A 24,828-nucleotide genomic window follows, 5' to 3' on the forward strand; every position below is an offset into this window, starting at 1 on the left:
AATGAGGTTGCAAGAACTGGTTAGCCATTTGGTAAAACCAAAGTGGGTCCCTATATCATTCCTATATGTAAGTAAATTCCAAAAGGATCAAGATATTAAAGGCTAAAAACTGAAAACATAAGAGAAAAAATCAGTTAATATTTTTATCATAATAAGGTAGCCTTTTCTGTGTATGGCATGAAACCCGCGGATGGTAAAACGAACAACAAACAAACAAACCTCACAACTGATAACATCAAAATTAATAAAAAGCAAGGTTAGGATAAAACAGGTAATAGTTAATGACAGATCTACAAATACTTGTTGTGATAGCAGAGAGCTCTTACAAATCAATGAGAAAATGATAAGTAAGCATATAGAAAAATAAGCAAAGGCAGTTGTTGGAAGAGGCCCTGAACATCCCTGCATGTTCTCGCCAGGTATGCAAAGGATGCAAGGCCCTGAAAGCTGTTAACAAGGGACCATTTCTCAGGTTCTGTTTGCAGAAAGCATCCTTGAGTGATGAGGTAAAGTTTCTTTCCAGGACAAAGAGCAGACTTGCTCTAAAAGAGCTTGATTTGACAAGCTCCATGTTCCATGCTGTGCCATTTATCTACTGCATGCAGAGCATCCCCCTGGGGACCCTTCTGCATTGCCCTTGTGGGACTTGGGGGCAAGAAAAACCAATGCAAACATGATGCACACACTGCTGTGCCACGAGCAATAATATTCTTTGTTTCTGACCCAAAAGTCTAATATATTCTGTCAGCATCCATAAAATGTTAACAGGCTAATTTATTAGCTTGCATAAGGTAAAATCCCAGATTCTGACAGCAATTAATTTACAGAAGAAAAGATATAACCAGCCAGTAAACATGCAAAGATACTCAACTTCACTAATACTTACATAAGTTCAAATTAAAGCAATAATGTAGTATTTTTATTTATTAATCTGGAAGTTTGAAAAGACTGACATTTCCAATTTCTGTAGAGGTGTGGGAAAAAGCATTTCTACCCATTATTTTTGAAGAATAACTTGGCAATATCTATTAAATGCTTGGAAGGATACATCTAAGAATTTGTTTTACAGATATTCCAATACCAGTGTGTGTGTGTGTGTGTGTGTGTGTGTGTGTACGTATGTGTGTTTACTTCAGTACTGTATTAGTAAGAAATTGGAAAAATACAAATATCCATCAATATGGAATTAAATATAACCTGCAGATCTATAGAATGGATCTGTACAACTGTTAAAATGAATAAGGAATACCTATATATACTAACACAAAAGACACTCAAGATATATTATTAACTTAAAAAAAATTATGCTTCAAAATAGAACATGTGGGTTGATCCCATTTGTCTTAAAAAAAAAAAAAAAGGACTGGGCTCAGATGTGTCTCCTCTTTTGGAAGCATTTCCTAATTATGACCATTCTCAGAACTGGTCACTGCCTCTCGTGTCACTTCCATATCTAACTCACTCCTCTATCACAGACGTCATTACATTTCGCCATTCCTTATTTACATGTTTGTCTCCTTTAGTTGACTCTGTGATCCTTAAGGCAAAAATGGCATATTATTTTAAAAAATATTAGCATCAGTTTTTGGAACATAATAGGATATTAATAAAAGCTTCCTGAATGAATAGATTTCTCCTTAACCTTCCTTTCCTAAATAAGTGATTCTAAATCTTTGAATGGGAATAAATTTTACCTCCATCTATAACAGTTTCTTTTCCTTAAATGGGGACTTGGGCATCCATGTATGGCGACGTGCTAAATGTCTTCGAAGAAAGGGGCACAAAATGGATACGCATAAGAGGCTAACAGTGTGATGAAACAGAGCATATGTTTTGGTTAGTGATAAGGACAAGTGACATATCCATAAATTCTACTTTTAGCCACCATTTCTTGAAATTCTCCCTCTTCTTGCTTTCCATGACATACCTTTTTCTAACTTTCCCCTCTCTGGGTTTTTGTTCCTATGCTGTCTCTCAGCCTCAAATACCCATAGAATCCCTGGTTTCTCACTGTCTAATGTTTAAATCTTTCCCATCTATCAAGGTCCAAATGAAATACCACCTTTCTTTGAGCCTTTTCACCTCCCAGATGGAGAAATGCTTTCCCTTTTCTGAACTCCAATAGTTTTTAAAAATGGGAATCTGTTTCATAGCTCTTATCACTATACACCTCATGTTACAGTTATTTCTATACATGACATTTTCGCTGGTAGACACATTCCTTAAGGGAATGATTTCCATTTGGTTAAGCTTTGGATTTTCACAGAACCTGGCAAACTGTATACAGTAAATGTTCAAAAAAAGTTGCTGAATGAATGAATGAATAATTCATGAATGAACAAATACACATATCCTGGGTGATTCAGTCCATCTATGGCACATTAAAAATTCTCCACAAAGAAGTATAGAAGATTAAAGCATAAACTTTGGAGTTATACCTAATGGGATTCAATTTCTAGTTCCATTAGCTATGAGTTCTTAGGCAAATTGATTTTTCTAACATCAGTACTCATATCCCTAAAAAGGGGATAATAAGAGAACTATTTCATGAATTGCTGTGAGGATTAAAAGAGACAAAGCCTTCCATTTAATACCACATAATAAAAGCTTAAGAAATGTTAGTTACTAATTATTTATCCTTCTCATGCTCAAAGAACACTTCTGAAGCTTGGGTGTTGTTAAAAGAATCAGGTAGGTTGTGAATAAGAGCCCTGCTCGCTAGATTTCTTAACAATGGGTTGGACCTGTGGGAAGAAAATAATAAACCTTGAGCCTGGATGTTCAGGAACCTTGTAATCATAGTTCAATATGGTTTTCTGCTGTATATCTATTAAAATATTTCCTTGTATGTTGCCTATTACTTGAGAGATAAAAGAACATCTCCTTGCCTAACTCCTTTCTAGACTGCCAGTAAGTCAGTCCTTTAGCTTAAGAAAGTCATAAGTAGAAATGGATAAGATGTGGGAAGTGGGGTGAGCACATAAGAATCTCATGGGAGAGGGCAAATGAGTTTAGAAAAGCATACTTAACATACCTATCTTTTTTTTTTATTAGTAACAAATTAACAGAATGTGAAGTTCAAAAATCATCTTCTTGGTAGAGAGATTACACAGCAAATAGGGTGAAAAAAAGACTTGTTTCTGGTATTGTCTCCAGAAGTTCTCCATTAAAATTAATGTACAATAGGGACTTCCTTGGTGGCTCAGTGGTTAAGAATCCGTCTGACAATGCAGGGGACACGGGTTTGAGCCCTGGTCCAGGAAGATCCCACATGCCGCGTAACAACTAAGTCCGTGCACCACAGCTACTGAGCCCGTGCGCCGCAACTACTGAAGCCCACACGCCTAGAGCCTGTGCTCCGCAACAAGAGAGGTCACCGCAATGAGAAGCCCACGCACCACAACGAAGAGTAGCCCCTGCTTGATGCAACTAGAGAAAACCTGTGGGCAGGAACGAAGACCCAACGTAGGCAAAAATAAATAAATTAATTAGTTAAAAGAAAATTAATGTATAATAGCTTATGAAAATTGACCATCACACTGGAAAGCAGAGTGAGGCCTTAAGAAAAAAGTACTAGGAAGTTTTGACGTACAGGAGAGAGTTGGAATAAATCCATAATAAAAGGCAATGCAAGCTGGGAACCATTGTGGGAAGCCATTAGGTAGTTTAAGGGCAATGAAAGTAAACTGTACCAACACTGGGGCTTAGGCAAAGAGAAACTGTGAAAGTTCAAAAAGAGAGATTTGGAAGAAAGCCAAAGAAAAATTCTATTTAGTTCACAACTTTGTGTGAGGCTGGTTCTGAGGTTACATACTTCAATTGGAACATTCCAGGCTATTCTCAAAATTTAGAAAACAATAGAGAACTACTATAGAAACACATCATAAAATATGTGTTACATGTTTGTCAGGATTTTCCTTTATACGCCCTATTTCCCTTGGTTAATAAAGGGTTATTAATAAATGAAACTTCTGTTTAAAAAGTTTAAGATTGTATGCCTATAAGTGCAAAAGTCACATATTAATCCTTTCCCCCATGTTAAGAACATTTTTGTCCTCAAAACCTCAAAAGAAAAGCTGATAACAACACTCAGTACAATTAGTATTTTAAAGGTAATTTTAGTCAACTGTCCATTGAAATATATATTGAGCCACAGGTTTATAAATCATATAGATATAATCTTTATTTTTAAAATTTCTCCAACATAAAAAAAAACTCTTGTTGGTATTACATTCACTTAGGATAAAATCCTGGCCCTCACCCTTAATCACTGCTCTATGACCTTGAGCACCTTATTTAATGACTCTGGGCCTCAGTTCCCTCATTTGTGAAATGTAGGTAATAAAAACTAAATTATTTTAGTCCATGATAAGGATTTTGGAATTTATCTTAATGTCAATGAGATATCTTTGAAGGGTTTTAAGCAAAGAAGCAATGCTTAAAGTCAAATTTATGTTTTTAAAAGTTTCTGGATACTGTGTAGAGAATGTGTTAAAAGAGAATGGGGCAAGCATGGATGTGAACAGACAATTAGGAGGCTAGGGCAGTGATCTGTGCTAGAAATGTAAATGGCTTATGGTATGGTTGGTGGCAATGGAGTGGTATGTGGGAGATTCTTGAGGAATAAACATCTGTTGACTGATTAGATATAGGAGAGGGAGGTGTTAAGGATGACTCCCAGGTGTCTGGCCCAAGCAACTGTATGGGTGCTGATGTCATTTACTGGGATGGGTAAGATTGACTTGTCCCATTGGGGAGTAGGTTTGTGGGGTCAGGTGGAAGAGGGGAGATCGTAAGTTCATTTTTAGACAAGCTGAGTTGGAGGCATCAGTGAGCCATACAAGTGGAAATCTTGAGTATGGAGTTGGCTATTCTAGAGAGTTGGAGAGGGAGTTAACTGTGTTGATACATACCTGTAGACTCAACCAGCCTTAGCCTTTCGTCAGGAGAGTGTAACGGAAAGAAAGAGAACAAGGAAGTTTAGGGTACTTATTTACAAGAAGGTGTTTTAAATGATGAATTAAGAAGGTAGACTGGTTGAAAGGGGATGTGAAAACAGAGTAAGCTGATGGATAGGGAGAAAGCAGAGAACTCTGGATTTCTCTACGGTTTAATGAATGAGTGTACTGGGGCTTGCCGAATGAGCGGGCTGGAGAGATGGACAGACTGTGAGTAGGATGAGTAGGAAGAGCAGGATGCTGGAATGAGCGATTTAGGAGGTGGAGCAGCTCGAGATGCTGACAGGCTCCAGGGCTTGTGTGTGGCAGTGGGCACTCAGACGGAGTCTAGGAGGAGGTCACTAGAGTGAGGAGCTGGGGTCTTGGCTGGGGCTTTCTCACATGGATGTCAATGGCGGTGAAGGAAAAGGCTGGAAGCCATGGGCTGAAGACTTCTGAGAATGAGGGCAGACGACCAAATAAATAGCAGATGGCAACAACGAAGAGGGGTGAGGGTGATATAATTGGATGGAAGGAGTCTCAAAAAAGCAGGAAGCCTTTACAGGAGGGGAGAAGAGTATAGGCAAGTGGCACAGGTGAGCAGCAGAGCACCTTATCTCCTGACCCTGAGGTAAAAACGATGTGGGAGAATAAACTGCCTCCACCTAAGGGCGGGTTACAGTGGTGTACAGAGTCCCAGGGGACAGCAGGATTTCATTTAAGGTGAAGAGGTAGAGGAAATTCTTGAAGAAGAGGCTGAGGTTTAGGGAGGTTCACTGGTCACAGAACAGCTGTTCTCGAGGGCTCAGTGGAAGGGTCTGGGAGGTAGAGGAGAAAGGGGTTTTGGTAAGGGAAGGAAAAAGGGATACAAATCAGTATCTAGGCAAGAGGGGCTAAATCTTACAGTTTGGGTAGTGACTAGGAAAGAGGGAAGTGAGGCATGTGTTGGAATTAAGACCTCATTTAGGAGGGTAGGGACAATGGCTGTGGTTCTAAAAGTAGCCTACTGCTCCTTCCTGAGGCCTGGCTGCATTCCGTGTGTTCTCTGACAAGCACTCTTAACGAACTCCAGCTATTTCTCCAATAAACTCATAGCACAGAGTCAGGTACATAGTATATGCTCAATAAATAGTTTTAAAATTTACAAATGAAGATAGGTGCTGAAAAAATAATCTTTTTTACAGCCTTCTATTCTAAGAAGGTTTTGTTTTATATACTGAGCTCTCCTTTCAAATTACTTTGCAATCACACCCACTTTTAACAAACTTTTCATTAGCTCACTAATCTTCCTTTGCCTTTCAGTTAGAGGTAGACATTGCCCAGCTAATCTCTAGTCTAGCAGTAACAGAATTAAACTAAAAATCTAACGCAGTCACATTGTGATTCATATGGCAGCAATTAATTATTCTCAGGAATAAATCTGGGCTCTGTTTTGTGTGATCTATTTAAAATAACTTTATTTTGTGCTTTTAGGTTTGAAGGAGATGATGTGAATGATTTTTAGTTACATATCTATAACTGAGGATTTATTATTAATGCTTGCACTGAATAACTTGAAGGAAAGATGACTATTCCAAGAAAGTTTGGTTGCCAAAAATAGTTTAGAAAGCCTAAATATCTAGTACTGAGTCATGGGAAGTGGGAACAAGTAAATTGGTTTCACTGGAAAACATTCCACATGTAACACATGGTACATTTCAAATGACTGTCAAGATTATATATATTTTTATTACATTTTGTTTTCCTATCCATTATTTGACAGGACCTAAAAAATTAGCCAGCCATATATAATAAACTGTACTCTAAGCATATGTGGTCTCTGCATATGAATATATTTTAGGTTGTATATCTGCCAGTTGGTAAAAGCACATGTATTTTTGCATTTAAAATATGATTCCAAGATTTGTTTCCATTTGATGGCTAATTTGGGAAGATTTGCATGTGTGTTGGCCATTTAAAAATATTTTTGGTACAAAGAATATTTTGGCACTTAATTTGTTTTTATTATTTAATAGTACTGCCAAGACTATTAGCAGGGTTGCAACTGCCCATCTGCTCATAGATAAACAGGTCTGAATTCTTTGTCCAGGGACTGCTAAAGCTGGGCCATTGCCCCTTTGCCCACTCAGTGCCACCAAGCAACCTCAGAAAAGGATACAGAGGAAGTGTGTTCCCTGTATTTACGTACATAATAAAGAGGTGGTAGTATTTAGCAAGGGATACATTCTATCAATCTGATTCAACTGTCCTTTCCTTTATACTATGACAAAATAGAGAGCCTAGCTGACTGTGTAGGGCTGGTTATTGAGCACAAAGCTGGAACTTCCATTCAGTAGTAAGTTATTAAGGCTAGGTTACATCAGAGGATACCATCTTTATCACTCCTCCCACTACATTTCCAGATTTCTCAGGGCACCAATTAACAGGTCAGTACAGTAGGGGTAAAACAGTTTGCTTTTCCATCATCATCTGTGATTTTGGTAGTAGCAGTAATAAAAATACTGATGGAAGCTGTGGTAGAAGAACAGCCTTTTACAATTTACAGACTTTTTTTGTATATTATCTTAGTGAGGAATACATTATTCCCATTTTACAGATAAGTGAACTGTGGCTTAAAGAAGTTAGGTAATATGTTCAAGGTTACACATTTAGAAGTGGCAGACCTTTTGGCTATAAATCCTTTGCTCCTTAAACTAATTACCTTTAGATTAAAGAAGAAAAATAGACTCCATAATGTATCATTTACAATTTCCAGTTTCAGTTTCTTTAAAGTGGATTCATAGAAAGAAATCTGAATGCAGAATACATTTTGACCCTTACCATTAATCCCAGTCATTTATAGTTACTTAATTTGGAAATTATTTTCTCTTCAGCTGCCTTTTTCTTTCAGCACTTTGAATATATTATCTCTCTGCCTCTGGTCTCCATGGTTGCTGATGAGAAATCAGCTGTTAATCTTACTGAGTATCCCTTATATATGATGAGTCACTTCTCTCTAGTTGCAGTCAGGGTGTTTTGTTTTGTTTTTTTTTGGATAGGTTGATTGTTTGGTATGGAAATCTTTGAGTTTTTTCTACATGGAGTTCATTGAACTTCCTGGATGTGCAGACTAATGTTTTTAATTAAATTTGGGAAGTGTTCAGCCATTAGCTTTTCAAAGAGTCTTTATTCTCCTTTCTCCTCTTTCCTTCTAGGCCTCCCCTCATGCACATATTGGTACACTTGATGGTATTCCACAGTCTCTAAGGCTCTGGTCACTTGTCTTCATTCTTTTAACTTTCTGTTTTCAACAATCAATAATCTCAATTGACCTATCTTTAAATTCACTGCTTCTTTCTTCTGCCTGCTCAAATCTGGTATTGAGCCCCTCTAGTAAAGTTTTCATTTCACTTTTTATACTTTTCAACTCTGGGATTTCTTTTTTTTTTTCTTTACAATTTCTATCTTTTTATTGATACTCTCTATTTAGTGAGACATCATTCTCATATTTCCCTTTAGTCCTTTAGACAAGGCTTTCTTTAGGTTTTTTTGAACATATTCAAAATAGACAGTTCAAGTCTGTCTAGTGAGGTCAACATCTGGGCATCTTAGGGACAGTTACTATTGATTACTTTTTTCCTCTGTATATGGGTCAGACTTTGTTTCTTTGCAGAGCACATACTTTTTTGTTGGAAACTGGACATTTTAAATGATATAACATTTTATTATATTAATAAATATTAACTATATTACTATTATTATATTATTAATAAATAATGGCAACTGTGGAAATCAGACTCCCTTCCCCAGGGCTTCTTGTCATTGATATTTGTTCTCTTTTTTTTGTTGTTGTTGTTACTAACATTTATGAATTAATTCTAAAAAGTCTGTTTTCTTTATATGTGGCCACTGAAGTCTCTACTTGGTGAGCTTAGTGGTCAGTTAATAATTAGACAGAGATTTCTTTAAAGGCCTGGAAACAAGTATACCCAGTCTCTGCTGAGGGGCTCTATGTGCCTATTAAGGCATGCCCTCAACTCTCCCCTGGCCTTCCCTTCCTGCTTGTGCAGAGCCTTAACATCAGCCTGAGGTGAGAGCACAGGGCCTTCTTAGGTCACTCTTAGCATGTGCAGAGCTTGGGTTAAGTGCACAGATTTATGCATGTACATATTCTCCTAGTTTCCCAGGAATCTGTTGGAACTTTTCAAAGTCTGTGTGGACATCTCATTCCCCAGCTCTTCCTTTTGAGCCTTTTGTTTAGCTTTAAAGTTTTCTGTTATCCACTGCCTCAAGTATCGATTTCTTTGAATTCTTTCTGACCTATACCCCTGGGTGGGAAAAGGGTCTTTCACACTGGAACATTCCTAGTTGATAACTTTTGAAAGAGTTAATTGTTGTAAAACCCTTATTTTGTTAATAGAAAGCTATTTTATCTCATTAAGCAAGTAAAAGGATACACTACATTTATCACAATGTCAAAGTGGTGATAAGACCAAATATATTCCCCAGTGGGGAATGCACTAGAAAAATTAGAGGTAGATAAAGAGTTTTTAATTGATGACTAGAGAGTAGGTAAGTGGATAGTTAAAATATAGAATGTGAGGTCTGAGCATAAAATAGTGGATTGAAAGAGACAATGTATATATACATTGTATCATTATATAAACTAGGATAATTTATTATATATTATTTACAATTTATTATATATTATTTATTATATATTATTATAGAAATTAGGATAAATGGACATCTAGTATTATTATAGAAATTAAGATATGTAAAGAGCAATATAAACATTAAAACCTAACAAGGTAAAAAACCAGCTTTGCCTCTGCAAATACAGATGTGGTTTCTATTTATGATTATTACTGGACCTAAGTAACCGTCCTTTTAAACATGAAGAACATTTCTACAATCAATTATTTATAAGAGGAGAAACATATTCATCTCACAAAACAAAAGCAACTGAGATACTTTTCAATAGTTAATTAAAAATAAAATGTATTCTGATAGCAGCATGTCAGTTTTTTATGCTTCTATTTCAAAGTATAAACCCACCATTTAATAATGGCATAAAATACAAATATGTATATAATCTCAAATTTTTTAGCTTATAATACCAGTTTTTATATGTATCTGCTTTTTAGTTGATTTTGAAGAAGGAAAATAAAAGCTTCTATACATCTTCAACTAATAGCAGTCATACAAAAAAAAAAAACTTAAAATATTGGAACCAGTTGAGAAACCACAAGTATTCAAAATGCAGGAAATCATGATTTTATAACATTTTAATGTGATCTACTCTTGGGAAACAAAGTTAACCAAACCCTATTTCTGTACAGGAAATATTCCAGCGTACAGTTGTAATACATTGTGGTGAAGGGGTACAGCTGCAGATTTTTCACCTGTAATGCCCCACTGGTATTGTGGCTTACTGCATTGCATCAAGACTGCCTTCCTGTCCGGAAAACCTTCTAAGTACAAACAAGACTCTAAGTCCAGATTTTATTTTCCCTTGGTATCAGAATATGGTAATTTAAGAGTCCTGAGAAATGCTTTTTTAGCCTTTAAAAGGAAATGTGTAACATTCTTTTATTAGGATCTATGTTTGGGTTGGTCTTTCAAAAAACTTAACATATGACCCAGTTATCTTATCAATTTATCAAGCTACCAAGTTTCAAGCAAATGCAGGTGTGTAATATGACATCTTTCAAGATAATATTTTCCACAAAGACAAATAGTAAAAATATATTAAGAACTTCTGAGTCAAAACTAACTTAGAGCAAGGGCAACTTTACTATTTTATGGTTTCTTTTTATGAGGCCACAAACCGTAAACTCACTATTGTGTTCTAGTCTCAGCTGTAACTGTTCAGGTATTTTACTTATCTGTATGGAATAGTTAAATGTACATAGTATACTGTAAGGAACACTAATTGGGAATCAGGGGAACTTAATTCTAACCTAAATTTAGTTGCAAACTAGTTTCGTCACCTTGACTTGAAATTACATAACCAATATGAGCCTCAATACTCTTATCCATAAAAAATTCAGAGGACGGAATGAGACTACTCTAGCTCTTAAAACTCTAAAGTGATATATAAATATAGGACTTGCTTTTTTGCTTTATATTTTAGGAAGAAAGTTTATATTTTAAAGTGCATACTATGTGCTAAGATTCTTTAAGTTAGTAAGTTAGTAAGAGCATATCCATTTTACAGATGAGGAAAATAAAGAAGGGTTAAACAACTTGCTAAGGATCTCAATGGTAAGTTGCAGACCTGGGACTGTAGGATTCTAGAACCCAGGGAGCTCATTCACTTTATTATAATGACTTCCATATTTTAGTTACCTGATTGTAGCAGAGGTTCAAAAGCATGCAACCTGACAAATAAGCAATGCTCATAAACCAAATACTTTTGTATTGTGATAATCTGCTATAAGATTGTTTTTAAAACTAAAAAAGAATACAGTAATCACTGATAATTGCTCTTAACAACCTTTTGTAATAAGAAAAAACTATAGTACAGACAGGGTAACCCTTAATAATTGGGAAGAAGTCAACTGGGATTATAGAATAACTTTAAAAAATCTGAAAATATTTTAGAACAAAAAAGCAAGCTTGGAATATTTTATGAAGGCTTGTCATAAAGTTAAATGTTTAGATTGAGCAGTCAACAAATTTTTTCTGTAAAGGCTAGATGATGGCAAACACTGGAGGCTTTGCACGCTATATGCTCTCTGCTGCAACTACTTGACTTTGCCTATTGCAGCATGTAAGTAATATCTAAATGAGTATGTCTGTGTGCCAATAAAATTTTATTTACAAAAACAGGTGGTGGGCTGGATTTGGCTTGCAGGCTGTAATTCGCTGATTCCTTGATTAGATGAAAAGTGTTGCCCTCACAGAGGCCCTTTAGAGTATATGTCTGTTGGGAGATACTTTTCCACAGGTCTATCACATTTCCACATATCTTCGAAAAAGGCATTGTCTTTGCTCCAGATTATCTTTTCAAGTTCATTTCTATAGCAAACAGCTATGGAAGACAGAGACAGTGTCTCTCTGTCTCTGAAAAGGGCAGGCATGCTTACTCCCCATTTCAAAAATTTCAGGTTCCCTGAGTTTGGGGTTCCTCTCTTTTAATGTAACTCACCGTGTGTTTAAGCATCACCTGGCTCTCTTCATGTCACCCTAAGGGAACTGAGGCTTGGGGAACTGGCATATATGCAGACACACTGTTGTAGATAATAAACTATCCTTCACCTCTGATCCAGCACTCCCATATTTTCTTCAGCATCCATGAGACTCTGGCAGGCTAAGCTGTTAACTTGCAAATGGGGTAAAGCTCAAACCCTTCACAATTTTTGACAATATGTATACTCTAGTATATAGTTTTATATGTACCACATATATCACATACATATATAAATGTATGTGTAAAAGTGAGATTAATTAGCCTATCAAGTATTTTAAATTTATTTACCAAATATTTATTGTTTCTATGTCAAGGGCAAGCTAGAGATAAATGGCCAGCAAGGGAGACAGACATGGTTCGTGACTTCATGGAACTTACTAACAAGTAATACATAAATAGTTAAGTACCCGATATTGCCAGAAATGATTTAAAGTGTGTTTAAGAAAAATTTGTGTTCACACAATTACTCCATACTTTTCTGGTAAATTCGAACCTGTCTTTACAGTCAAAATTAATGTGGTTTAACTATTTATCAGTGGGAGAGTTTAGCTTTTCATACTGTCTTTTCACCAGATCTTATACAGAACTGCTAATAAGTAGGCAATAGTGACTCGTGATTTTAACTCTCACGGAGGTACTATGGGAAGAAGAGTTATTTGTAGGCAGATAACAGGAAGAAAAAAGAAGAAAAAGTATGAAAAATTTAAAAAACTAAGCCTGCATAATCAACCCCTGAGTAAAGGGCAGGCTGTACAATATAGTTTTCAAAATAGTAACCTTGGTTGACTTCTGCTATTCTGGATTAAGTGTGCTAGGGGAATAAATCTCAATGTGGTAAAAATGAAACCGTGCAAATTCCATTATCATTCCTAAGGAATTATGCCCAAATTCTGGCCCTTTCCTGTCTCCCCAAACTAACCTCCTACTTTTATACTACATATGCCTTTAGCTGCCATCAGTTTGTCTCCATCTGTGCTTCTTGAAATCTCATCCATCTTTCAAACCTATTCTCTTCATCTCCTTCTAGAAAAACAAACCAAAAAGCCTTCTCTAATAATCAAAATTAGAAGTGATTTCTCTTCTGAACTCCCCAAACACATATAGCTTAAACTCTTCTTACTGGCACTTAGTAATACAGTCTTATCTCATAGTTATCTGTGTATATCTGTGTGTATGGAACTCCAGCTTGTGTACCTTTGTAACTCCCTGACTCTCCTGTGCTGAATGAGCTGTAATCCTAGCTGCTGTTCTCTTTGTTTAATCCTCTTACCAGAAATATTACAAGGGTCTCCTTGTCTTCAGCATGTTCATTCAGGAGGCTTCACAGATCCACCAAACTGATCATGACAACAGTATGTAAAGCCCAGACGAAGATGAATATGCAGCCAGGGCCTCTTACTTTGGCAATTACCTTTAGGAGACAGTCTCAATGCATTAAGCTAATCTTATTCTATTTCATTTTAAGCTTTCACTCAGTCATAGTCAACACCCAGTAAGTACTACGTTAGGCACTGGAGAGCAAAGGTAAACATCTTATAAACCCTGCCCTCAAGAAGCCCAAAGTGAAGGAAGGAATCAGTAATATAAATAGGCCCAGGGTATCCTAAAGAAGGGCAACTTTCTCAGCTTGGGTGGAGATGGAGTATATCAGGGAAGGCCCCCTGGAGGTCAAGAAATGAACAATATATAAAAGGTCAAGAAATAAACACTATATAAATATAAAAATAACATAAATTCACACATGTACAAGATGTGTTTCATCTTTTCAGGATTCAACTCAAAGTCTTCCCTACCTTGGAAATATTATGACTGAATACAAAACACATATCATTAAACAAAATGTGAACTGTTATATTTCAAATATACATAAAATCCAATTGACAAGAAATGACAGGTAACTGGCACAAATTACCTGCCAGTTTCTTAAAAAATGGATAAAATTTGACTATAAACTTGAAAATCAGCAAGCATTAACTTTTTATCATCAGTTATATAATTAAATTTTGTTCACAACACACAAAACTATTTGGAATTTCAAATATATGTTCAAATCTGATAAAGCAAACATGAGTAAACTGTATAGTTTCCTAGGACAATCATACTCGCAAATGGCCACCTCAACACTGCAGTCCCAAAGTGAAATGCAAAAGAAAAGCAGTCAGGCACACTGATGATTTATACCCTTACAAGGAAACATGAATGCCTTTGACACCGATTGTGATTCTTTTCCTATTATATGTCATGTCAAATTTGCCTGAAATAATGACTTACAGTAGTTTAGTGCCAATCACTCTTAACCTTATACTTTCCTGATTTACCATTAAGAACAGCCACAGGGTGTTAGAAAATATGTCTATTTACATACCAACTGAAAATATCAAACCACAGCTCTGTTCAGTTGGTGTGTTTTCAGGTTTCAGGTGGCTAAGGGAACAAAGAAGGCTCTCACAGATATCTATAATTTTCTAAGTCTTGCAAAATCATCTCAGAAAATCTACAGAGAGGCAAATTTCCTGGGCTGGAATGACTGGCTCTTTCTTCATAAATCTGCAGATAGAATTTCTGGCTGTACTGACCACCATTATTTGGTGGTGACCTATGTCCTGTTAAGCGAATCATCATGTAGAAAGAATGTAATGTGGAAAAGATGAGCTTTGGGAATGCTTTTTAGACAATTTAGTTACATTCATAACATATCATAGACTAGAATAAAAGCCACAGACACCTAATTTGCTGTTTTAGGGGTACATCACAGACCTTATGGGACAAATTTTTCTCTCGAGATGCATGAAAAAAAAAAGAAGTAAAACAGAAAACTAATAAATAGTATGGACAGGATTAAAAAAAAAAAAAACAACCCAACAACAAGCTGTGCCCATAGATCAGTTTTTATATTCACACAGAATGACCAGGCACCTTCATGGGTGTTCCCTACTTGATCCTCTTCCTCTGACCCTGCTGCCCAAGGGAAAAAAGTATTCTTGGAACATGTCACTTTAAAAAAGTAAAAAAAACCACAAAGAACAAATTCTTTTATATTCCCCAATACAACCACTTCTTAAAAATTTAGTAAGCAATTAAAATAAATGGTACTAATTTTAGAGATGTTTCCATAAAAAAAAGAATGGCTTACTTTCAGGGTTAAAAAGTAAAAACATTTCTGTCATATCTGACATAATTAAACAATATTTTAAAGGTTTTGATTTTCATTTGTAATTCTTGATATGCAAATACTGACAATTCCAAAGAGCATCAGAATGATTTTACTCCTGAATGAAAAATATAGGATTATTGATTCTCTAAAACATATAATCTGGCACAGGTCTGAGGAACTGAGAGCTGGTCTGCATTTCCTTGAATGTAATGAACTATAATTTTTTTTTTCCAACTACATATCCTCAACCCCAAGACGTTATTGTACCTCAACTGAATATTATGGCTTAAAAGTTTGATCTAAGTATTAAAAAAAAAATTCTTTTGGCTAAAGGCCAAGTTTAAAACTTTTTTTTTTTTGTACAACAACATATCTATTTCTAACTCCTGGCCTGCTTCTTTCTCCCTTTGGACCTCATCCCTGACAGACATCTGTATTTTGTAACTTTTCCTACATTCTGGCTCTGAAGATACTCCGAGTTTTGGCCCAATAATCCTTTTCTGTTTAAGTTCATTAGTGTGAGAATCACAGGACTAGAAAGGACTTTGGGAGGTCATATAGACATCAACTTGCTCTGGACAAGACTAAGTCCAAACCATGAAGACAAATGATGTTTAAAGACTTGAAGAAGAAATTTCAAGATTTCTCTCATCAACACTGTACTGTTTAGCATGCCTCACTATTAGAAAATGCTTTATGATATAGTTTTCATTTTATAAAAATGTTACTTGGCAGACATCATGGCTTTCTGTAAAATGAACTACCATATAGCTTACATTTTTAATTCATTAAAGGGATATTTAAGACTGAAATAAATTATTTGCTGGACTCCAATGGTCCGTAATTGGGGCAAGGGAGGTACCTAGCTTATATGACACTGACATCACTTTATTGATAGCAATACAAATGTTTTAGGTGTTTTCATTCTCATTCAGTTTGGTCTTTATATTTAAACTATCTTATCTACTTCTTCATATAAATAAGAAATAATATTTTCTAGGTTAATTTTCCATAAAAACAACTCCTAAAACCAGAATAACTGGGTCACCTTCTAGCTATATGACCTCTCTATTTTCAGTTTCTTTACCTATTAAACTACAATGACGATACAGAATACACAAGATTTTGGGAAGGGCAAATGAAAGGATGTAGGTAAGCTGTCAAGCAAAATTTCTGGCACATAAAAATTGCTCAATAAATTCAAGTTGCCTCTTCCTTCTTAGTGAAGAATGAATCATTGGATTTAATTTCTGTGGGTTGAGGAAATTGCTGACCAGCTGTGGTACATATCAATGGATGCTAAAACCTATGTGTAAAAGGTCGATGGGGAACTTGATGATGATGGATGATGACACGATCAATTTTAACATTGCTAAAAGTGTAATAAGCAGATGTCATGTGCTTCCCATTGTGATGCAATAAGAAGAATACTGAGGACTTCCGGGTAAGATGGCGGAAGAGTAAGACGCGGAGATCACCTTCCTCCCCACGGATACACCAGAAATACAGCTACACGTGGAACAACTCCTACAGAACACCTACTGAACGCTGGCAGAAGACCCCAGACCTCCCAAAAGGCAAGAAACTCCCCACATACCTGGGTAGGGCAAAGCGGAGAGATCCGCACACAGAGGATCGGTGCCGAGCGGCACTCACCAGCCCGAGAGGCTTGTCTGCTCGCCCGCCGGGGCACGCAGCGCTGGAAGCTGAGGCTCGGGCTTTGGTCAGAGCGCAGGGAGAGGACTGGGGCTGGTGGTGAGAACTCAGCCTGAAGGGGGCTAATGTGCCACAGCTAGCCGGGAGGGAGTCCGGGAAAACTCTGGAGCTGCCGAAGAGGCAAGAGACTTTTTCTTCCCTCTTGGTTTCCTGGTGCGCGAGGAGAGGGGATTAAGAGCGCTGCTTAAAGGGGCTCCACGGACGGGCGCGAGTCGCGACTGAAAGCGCGGAGCCCAGTGACAGGCGTGGGACGCTGGGGCTGCTGCTGCCGCCGCCAAGAAGCCTGTGTGCGAGCGCAGGTCACTGCCCACACCGCCCTTCCGGGAGCCTGAGCAGCCCGCCACTGCCGGGGTCCCAGGATCCAGGGGCGGCTTCCCTGGGAGAACGCACGGCGCGCCTCGGGCTGGTGCAACGTCACGCCGACCTCTGCCGCTGCAGGCTCGCCCCGCACTCCGTGCCCCTCCCTCCCTCCCGGCCTGAGTGAGCCAGAGTCCCCGAAGAGGCTGCTCCTTTAAGCCTGTCCTATCTGAGCGAAGAACAGACGCCCTCCGGCGACCTACACGCAGAGGCGGGGCCAAATCCAAAGCTGAGACCCAGGAGCTGTGAGAACAAAGAAGAGAAAGGGAAACCTCTCCCAGCAGCCTCAGAAGCAGCGGATTAAAGCTCCACAATCAACTTGATGTACCCTGCATCTGTGGAATACATGAATAGACAACACATCATCCCAAATTGAGGAGCCCGGAGTCAGTGCTGTGCCTCTGAGGTGGGAGAGCCAACTTCAGGACACTGGTCCACAAGAGACCTCCCAGCTCCACATAATATCAAACGGCGAAAATCTTCCAGAGATCTCCATCTCAACACCAGCACCCAGCTTCACTCAACGACCAGCAAGCTACAGTGCTGGACACCCTAAGCCAAACAACTAGCAAGACAGGAACACAACACCACCCATTAGCAGAGAGGTGGCCTAAAATCATAAAAAGTCCACAGACACCCCAAAACACACCACCAGACGTGGACCTGCCCACCAGAAAGACAAGATCCAGCCTCACCCACCAGAACACAGGCACTAGTCCCCTCCACCAGGAAGCCTACACAACCCACTAAACCAACCTTAGCCACTGGGGACAGACACCAAAAACAACAGGAACTACGAACCTGCAGCCTGCAAAAAGGAGACCCCAAACACAGTAACATAAGCAAAATGAGACGACAGAAAAACACACAGCAGGAGAAGGAGCAAGATAAAAACCCACCAGACCTAACAAATGAAGAGGTAATAGGCAGTCTACCTGAAAAAGAATTCAGAATAATGATGGTAAAGATGATCCAAGATTCTATTTCCCAGATCCAAAATCTTGGAAATAGAATAGACAAAATGCAAGAAACAGTTAACAAGGACCTAGAAGAACTAAAGATGAATCAAGCATCGATTAAAAACACAATACATGAAATAAAAAATACTCTAGATGGGATCAATAGCAGAATAACTGAGGCAGAAGAACGGATAAGTGAGGTGGAAGATAAAATAGTGGAAATAACTGCTGCAGAGCAAAATAAAGAAAAAAGAATGAAAAGAACAGAGGACAGTCTCAGAGACCTCTGGGACAACATTAAATGCACCAACATTCGAATTATAGGGGTTCCAGAAGAAGAAGAGAAAAAGAAAGGGACTGAGAAAATATTTGAAGAGATTATAGTTGAAAACTTCCCTAATATGGGAAAGGAAATAGTTAATCAAGTCCAGGAGGCACAGAGAGTCCCATACAGAATAAATCCAAGGAGAAATACGCCAAGACACATATTAATCAAACTGTCAAAAATTAAACACAAAGAAATCATATTAAAAGCAGCAAGGCAAAAACAACAAATAACACACAAGGGAATCCCCATCAGGATAACAGCTGATCTCTCAGCAGAAACTCTACAAGCCAGAAGGGAGTGGCAGGACATACTTAAAGTGATGAAGGAGAAAAACCTGCAACCAAGATTACTCTACCCAGCAAGGATCTCATTCAGATTGGATGGAGAAATTAAAACGTTTACAGACAAGCAAAAGCTGAGAGAGTTCAGCACCACCAAACCAGCTTTACAACAAATGCTAAAGGAACTTCTCTAGGCAAGAAACACAACAGAAGTAAAAGACCTACAATAATGAACCCAAAACAATTAAGAAAATGGGAATAGGAACATACATATCGATAATTACCTTAAATGTAAATGGACTAAATGCTCCCACCAAAAGACACAGAGTGGCTGAATGGATACAAAAACAAGACCCATCTATATGCTGTCTACAAGAGACCCACTTCAGACCTAGAGACACCTACAGACTGAAAGTAAGGGGATGGAAAAAGATATTCCATGCAAATGGAAACCAAAAGAAAGCTGGAGTAGCAATTCTCATATCAGACAAAATAGACTTTAAAATAAGGACTACTAGAAGAGACAAAGAAGGACACTACATAATGATCAAGGGATCGAGCCAAGAAGAAGATATAACAATTGTAAATATTTATGCACCCAACATAGGAGCACCTCAATACATAAGGCAAATACTAACAGCCATAAAAGGAGAAATCGACAGTAACACACTCATAGTAGGGGACTTTAACACCCCACTTTCACCAATGGACAGATCATCCAAAATGAAAATAAATAAGGAAACACAAGCTTTAAATGATACATTAAACAAGATGGACTTAATTGATATTTATAGGACATTCCATCCAAAAACAACAGAATACACATTTTTCTCAAGTGCTCATGGAACATTCTCCAGGATAGATCATATCTTGGGTCACAAATCAAGCCTTGGTAAATTTAAGAAAATTGAAATTGTATCAAGTATCTTTTCTGACCACAATGCTATGAGACTAGATATCAATTACAGGAAAAGAGCTCTAAAAAATACAAACACATGGAGGCTAAACAATACACTACTTAATAACGAAGTGATCACTGAAGAAATCAAAGAGGAAATTAAAAAATACCTAGAAACAAATGACAATGGAGACACGACGACCCAAAACCTATGGGATGCAGCAAAAGCAGTTCTAAGAGGGAAGTTTATAGCAATACAATCCCACCTTAAGAAACAGGAAACATCTCGAATAAACAACCTAACCTTGCACCTAAAGCAATTAGAGAAAGAAGAACAAAAACATCCCAAAGTTAGCAGAAGGAAAGAAATCATAAAAATCAGATCAGAAATAAATGAAAAAGAAATGAAGGAAACGATAGCAAAGATCAATAAAACTAAAAGCTGGTTCTTTGAGAAGATAAACAAAATTGATAAACCATTAGCCAGACTCATCAAGAAAAAAAGGGAGAAGACTCAAATCAATAGAATTAGAAATGAAAAAGGAGAAGTAACAACTGACACTACAGAAATACAAAAGATCATGAGAGATTACTATAAGCAACTCTATGCCAATAAAATGGACAACCTGGAAGAAATGGACAAATTCTTAGAAATGCACAACCTGCCAAGACTGAATCAGGAAGAAATAGAAAATATGAACAGACCAATCACAAGCACTGAAATTGAAACTGTGATAAAAAATCTTCCAACAAACAAAAGCCCAGGACCAGATGGCTTCACAGGCGAATTCTATCAAGCATTTAGAGAAGAGCTAACACCTATCCTTCTGAAACTCTTCCAAAATATAGCAGAGGGAGGAACACTCCCAAACTCATTCTACGAGGCCACCATCACCTTGATACCAAAACCAGGCAAGGATGTCACAAAGAAAGAAAACTACAGGCCAATATCACTGATGAACATAGATGCAAAAATCCTCGACAAAATACCAGCAAACAGAACCCAACAGCACATTAAAAGGATCATACACCATGATCAAGTGGGGTTTATTCCAGGAATGCAAGGATTCTTCAATATACGCAAATCAATCAACGTGATACACCATATTAACAAATTGAAGGAGAAAAACCATATGATCATCTCAATAGATGCAGAGAAAGCTTTCGACAAAATTCAACACCCATTTATGATAAAAACCCTGCAGAAAGTAGGCATAGAGGGAACTTTCCTCAACATAATAAAGGCCATATATGACAAACCCACAGCCAGCATCGTCCTCAATGGTGAAAAACTGAAACCATTTCCACTAAGATCAGGAACTAGACAAGGTTGCCCACTTTCACCACTCTTATTCAACCTAGTTTTGGAAGTTTTAGCCACAGCAATCAGAGAAGAAAAGGAAATAAAAGGAATCCGAATTGGAAAAGAAGAAGTAAAGCTGTCACTGTTTGCAGATGACATGATACTATACATAGAGAATCCTAAAGATGCTACCAGAAAACTACTAGAGTTAATCAATGAATTTGGTAAAGTTGCAGGACACAAAATTAATGCACAGAAATCTCTGGCATTCCTATATACTGATGATGAAAAATCTGAAAGTGAAATCAAGGAAACACTCCCATTTACCATTGCAACAAAAAGAATAAAATATCTAGGAATAAACCTACCTAAGGAGACAAAAGACCTGTATGCAGAAAATTATAAGACACTGATGAAAGAAATTAAAGATGATACAAATAGATGGAGAGATGTACCATGTTCTTGGATTGGAAGAATCAACATTGTGAAAATGACTCTACTACCCAAAGCAATCTACAGGTTCAATGCAATCCCTATGAAACTACCACTGGCATTTTTCACAGAACTAGAACAAAAAATTTCACAATTTGTATGGAAACACAAAAGACCCCGAATAGCCAAAGCAATCTTGAGAACGAAAAATGGAGCTGGAGGAATCAGGCTCCCTGACTTCAGACTATACTACAAAGCTACAGTAATCAAGACAGTATGGTACTGGCACAAAAACAGAAAGATAGATCAATGGAACAGGATAGAAAGCCCAGAGTTAAACCCACGGACATATGGTCACCTTATCTTTGATAAAGGAGGCAGGAATGTACAGTGGAGAAAGGACAGTCTCTTCAATAAGTGGTGCTGGGAAAACTGGATAGGGACATGTAAAAGTATGAGATTAGATCATTCCCTAACACCATACACAAAAATAAGCTCAAAATGGATTAAAGACCTAAATGTAAGGCCAGACACTATCAAACTCTTAGAGGAAAACATAGGCAGAACACTCTATGACATAAATCACAGCAAGATCCTTTTTGACCCACCTCCTAGAGAAATGGAAATAAAGACAAAAATAAACACATGGGACCTAATGAAACTTCAAAGCTTTTGCACAGCAAAGGAAACCATAAACAAGACCAAAAGACAACCCTCAGAATGGGAGAAAATATTTGCAAATGAAGCAACTGACAAAGGATTAATCTCCAAAATTTATAAGCAGCTCATGCAGCTCAATAACAAAAAAACAAACAACCCAATCCAAAAATGGGCAGAAGACCTAAATAGACATTTCTCCACAGAAGATATACAGACTGCCAACAAACACATGAAAGGATGCTCAACATCTTTACTCATTAGAGAAATGCAAATCAAAACTACAATGAGATATCATCTCACACCAGTCAGAATGGCCATCATCAAAAAATCTAGAAACAATAAATGCTGGAGAGGGTGTGGAAAAAAGGGAACACTCTTGCACTGCTGCTGGGAATGTGAATTGGTACAGCCGTTATGGAGAACGGTATGGAGGTTCCTTAAAAAACTACAAATAGAACTACCATATGACCCAACAATCCCACTACTGGGCATATACCCTGAGAAAACCATAATTCAAGAAGAGACATGTACCAAAATGTTCATAGCAGCCCTATTTACAATAGCCCGGAGATGGAAACAACCTAAGTGTCCATCATCGGATGAATGGATAAAGAAGATGTGGCACATATATACAATGGAATATTACTCAGCCATAAAAAGAAATGAAATTGAGCTATTTGTAATGAGGTGGATAGACCTAGAGTCTGTCATACAGAGTGAAGTAAGTCAGAAAGAGAAAGACAAATACTGTATGCTAACACATATATATGGAATTTAAGAAAAAAAAATGTCATGAAGAACATAGGGGTAAGACAGGAATAAAGACACAGACCTACTAGAGAATGGACTTGAGGATATGGGGAGGGGGAAGGGTAAGCTGTGACAAAGTGAAAGAGCGGCATGGACATATATACACTACCAAACGTAAGGTAGATAGCTAGTGGGAAGCAGCCGCATAGCACAGGGAGATCAGCTCGGTACTTTGTGACCGCCTGGAGGGGTGGGATAGGGAGGGTGGGAGGGAGACGCAAAAGGGAGGGGATATGGAAACATATGTATATGTATAACTGATTAAATTTGTTATAAAGCAACAAAAAAAATAAAAATAAAAATAAAAAATAAAAAATAAAAAAAAAAGAAGAATACTGTGTCACTTGGGAAGCATTATTTACAAGAAAAAAAATGCCAATAAAATCTAATCAAGCTTCCATAACAACTACTTACTAGATTACAAAAAATATGGGGGACAGAGGAAAATGTTAAACAATATTATAAGGATAAAGTGAGCCAGAATATAGGAAATTCTAGAGGTCAAATGATCCAATTTATTCATCAAATAAATGACATGGGAGAAAAAAGAGACAGGGAACTATTATAGATTAAAAGAGAGATAAGAACCATATCAATCAAATGTAATGTATGGACCTCACCGGGCTCCTGATTCAAACAAACCAACTCAAAAAAAATAGTTTTGAGACAACAGGAAGAATTAAATATAGACTATTATATGTTACTAAGGAATTATTGTTCATTTTGTTGGCTGTGATAAAGATACTGAAGTTATGTTTAAAAATATTTACCTGTTAGCAATGCTTACTGAACTATTAATGGGTAAAATAATATGATGTCCGGGACTTCCTTTAAAATACTCCAGGAAAAACAATAACAGGATCAACAAAAAGTGGTGAGAGGAATAGATGTAACAGGACAACAGGACACTGATAATTACTAATGGTGTGTAAGAGACACACAGAGTTTATTATACTAAACTCTTCACTTTCGTATATGTAAATTTTTCATGACGGAAACTCAGAATTTTTTTCAAAGGGAATCATCAGATTTTTTTCCTCAATTAAAATTGATGTGATAATAGAAGTCTTTGTTAGGAATAATATAATAAGCATATCAATCAAGGAAAATTTTAAAAATTGCTTGAAACTTCCTTCAAAACTGATTTAAGAATCATTTTAGAAGGCAGAGCTCATATAACAAATAATTGTGATGAAACCATGCACATATCTCAGAAAAGGCCACATTTGCACTGAATCAAAAAAAGGAAAATAAAAAGGAAAAGGGGGGAAAAAGAGAGCTAAAAAAAGTGCCATCATCAGAGAAAATATTTACCAATCATATATCTGATAAGAGGTTAATACCCCAAATATATAAAGAACTCATACAACTCAATAGCAAAAAAAAATCTGATTAAAAAATGGGCAGAAGATCTAAGTAGACATTTTTTCCAAAAAAGGCACACAGATGGCCAACAGGTACATAAAAAGATGCTCAACATCACTAATTGTCAGGGAAATGCAAATCAAGACCACAATGAGATATCACCTCACACCTTTGTTAGATTGGAGATTATAAAAAAGATAAGAAATAACAAGTGTCGGTGAGGAAAGAGAACCCCTGTGCACTGCTGGTGCAAATGTAAACTGGTGCAGCCACTCTGGAAAACTGTATGGAGGTTCCTCAAAAAATTAAAAATAGAGCTACCGTATGACCCAGCAATTCCACTGCTGAGTATTTTACCTGAAGAAAATGAAAAGACTAACCCAAAAAGATATATGCACCCCCATGTTCATTGCAACATTATGTACAATAGCCAAGAAATGGAAACAACCTAAGT

The 24,828-nt window shown here is 37.2% G+C and overlaps 1 protein-coding gene across 9 annotated transcripts in view; it reads right to left on the reverse strand.

Moving 5' to 3' along the window:
- Positions 1–24,828, reverse strand: part of VPS13B (vacuolar protein sorting 13 homolog B) — a 791,361-nt gene that overhangs the window by 107,331 nt on the left and 659,202 nt on the right. The window lies entirely within an intron of this gene.

This window comes from Mesoplodon mirus, assembly GCF_964341445.2.
Source record: "Mesoplodon mirus genome assembly, chromosome: 16".
NCBI classification, from domain to species: domain Eukaryota; kingdom Metazoa; phylum Chordata; class Mammalia; order Artiodactyla; family Ziphiidae; genus Mesoplodon; species Mesoplodon mirus.